The sequence below is a fragment of the Grammomys surdaster genome, unplaced genomic scaffold (genome assembly GCF_004785775.1).
Source record: "Grammomys surdaster isolate TR1022 unplaced genomic scaffold, NIH_TR_1.0 125603, whole genome shotgun sequence".
NCBI classification, from domain to species: domain Eukaryota; kingdom Metazoa; phylum Chordata; class Mammalia; order Rodentia; family Muridae; genus Grammomys; species Grammomys surdaster.
In genome coordinates, this window is record NW_021620446.1 from 337,663 (window position 1) to 339,845 (window position 2,183).

At 47.2% G+C, this 2,183-nt stretch overlaps 1 pseudogene; it reads left to right on the top strand.

The window, feature by feature from the left end:
- Positions 1-1,369: 1,369 nt before the first annotated feature.
- On the top strand, positions 1,370-1,708 carry LOC114638510 (annotated as a pseudogene).
- The last annotated feature ends 475 nt before the right edge of the window (positions 1,709-2,183 follow it).

Below are 2,183 nucleotides of genomic sequence, written 5' to 3' on the forward strand. Positions count from 1 at the left end.
ACTTCTTGCGTCACTAGGCCTCTTCTTCCATATATGGATCCCCAACTTCTCCCTCACTGCACAGCCTCTTTAGGAAGCCAGTAAAGGACCTCTGAAGGAGCCACTCTTGTCTCCCAATCCCTCCTTTGTCCCATAAACCTACTTAAGTCTGGCCTTTCACATGCCTCTATGCCAGCTCTTCCGGACCTACACAAGCCCTTCTCTCTCCTTTATGTACTAACCAAGGACAAAGCTTTACAATACTCTGCCAAGGCCAGTGGGGAGGGGACACACATATTGCCCCATAGCCTCTTTTTTGAAACAGCTACACCTGATGACCAAAGGCTGGCCACCTTGCCTCTCGAACCTTGGCTACACCTATACTACTTACTACTGAGGCAAAGAAACTCTAACTTCACAGCCCCCTCCTCATTTTCAGTACAGACTTACTCAAAGCTCTCATCAGTCACCATGTTTTTCTAAGGCATCCCTGTCTAGGGTACAGCTTCTCCATGCTTACTTATTAGATCCCGACCTTGTACACAAACCATCCCTCATCCCCACAACAGTCCTCCCCAAGGACTCTACATCCTCAAATCTCCTTCAACATTGCTCATGTCTTTGATTAACCCCTGCAAAAGGCCCCAGACTGGTAGCTCCCTAAACAAGCTCCTTACAGAGTGAGATATACTATACTTTAAAGAGATCCAACCACCCCCACAAACCTACATGCTAGAAGCCACATCCCTACCTCCACACAACTTCCTCATAGCAGAACTAATTGTTCTTACCAGGGCTCTTGGAGGCACACTTGTTTCCAACCTTACAGCCAATATATACACTGACTCCAAATGTATCTATAATATAATACATTCATTCCAATATCTTAATCTTTTTTTTTTTTTTTTTTTTTTTGGTTTTGGTTTTTTCAAGACAGGATTTCTCTGTATAGCCCGGGCTGTCCTGGAACTCACTTTGTAGACCAGGCTGGCCTCGAACTCAAATCCGCCTGTCTCTGCCTCCCAAGTGCTGGGATTAAAGGCGTGCGCCACCACCTCCCAGCTTTGCTCCCACTCCTGATTTATGCAGGACTGAAGATAGAACTCAGGGTTTTGTCCCTGTTAAATGAGTCTTTAAATGTTCCTTAGAAAGGCATGCCTTAATATTCAGGCTAGAGAGTTTTCCCTGTGCTGTGATGCTGGCGTCTCAGCTTTCACGTTCAGATGCCTGATCCGTTGTGTTTCTCTTGGGTCTGGTGTGAAATACACATCTCTAGCTGTCTTTCCCCAGAGCCCTGCAGCTGCTCCAATGCCATTCACCAAAGAATCTACCTTCGGCTGCTGCTGAGTTTTGGGGGCATATTTCTGGGGCCTGCTGGGAACAGGATTTCTAAAAGCAAGTATGTCTGGAAGGCTGTGGTGCAAGGCCACTTTTGCTGGCTACAAGCGAGGTCTCCGAAACCAAAGAGAGCACACAGCTCTTCTTAAAATTGAAGGTGTTTATGCCCGAGATGAAACCGAGTTCTACTTAGGCAAGAGATGTGCTTATGTGTACAAAGCAAAAAAACAATACAGTGACTCATGGAGGCAAACCAAACAAAACCAGAGTGATCTGGGGGAAGGTAACTCGGGCCCATGGAAACAGTGGCATGGTTCGTGCCAAATTCCGAAGCAACCTTCCTGCAAAGGCCATTGGACACAGAATCCGTGTGATGCCGTACCCATCCTGAATTTAAACTAATGCAGAGTAAATAAAATAAATAAAAATAGATTTGTGCTCTTGTAAAAAAAAAAAAGAAAAAGAATCTACCTTCACCGCACACAGTTGCCTCCTGTGTCTGGGTCAAATCTGGACTTAGTGTGTTCTCGATGTCCCATGAGCCTAAGCTGATGCAGAGGGCACACCCAGCTTTAGCTGGCCTTTTATGGCCTCCCCTTGCTTAGCCCTTGTGTCTTCAGCTATGTTCCTGAGCTTTTTCAATACAAGGCCAATCTGTGGGGCAACCTGAGCTGCCTGAGCCTTTCCATGGCCTTGCTCCTCTTCTTAGATCCAGGAGCAGATTCTGAGGATCCCCAGGGAATCACTGATCATCTGTCCAGAGGCCCAGTGTCCGGGGCTAGCCAGTCTGTGGGCAGCAAAGCTCCGCTCCGATTCTTCCACTGGCCCAGTGGAGAAAGGAGTGGGACACAGGGCACTTTCCTCTG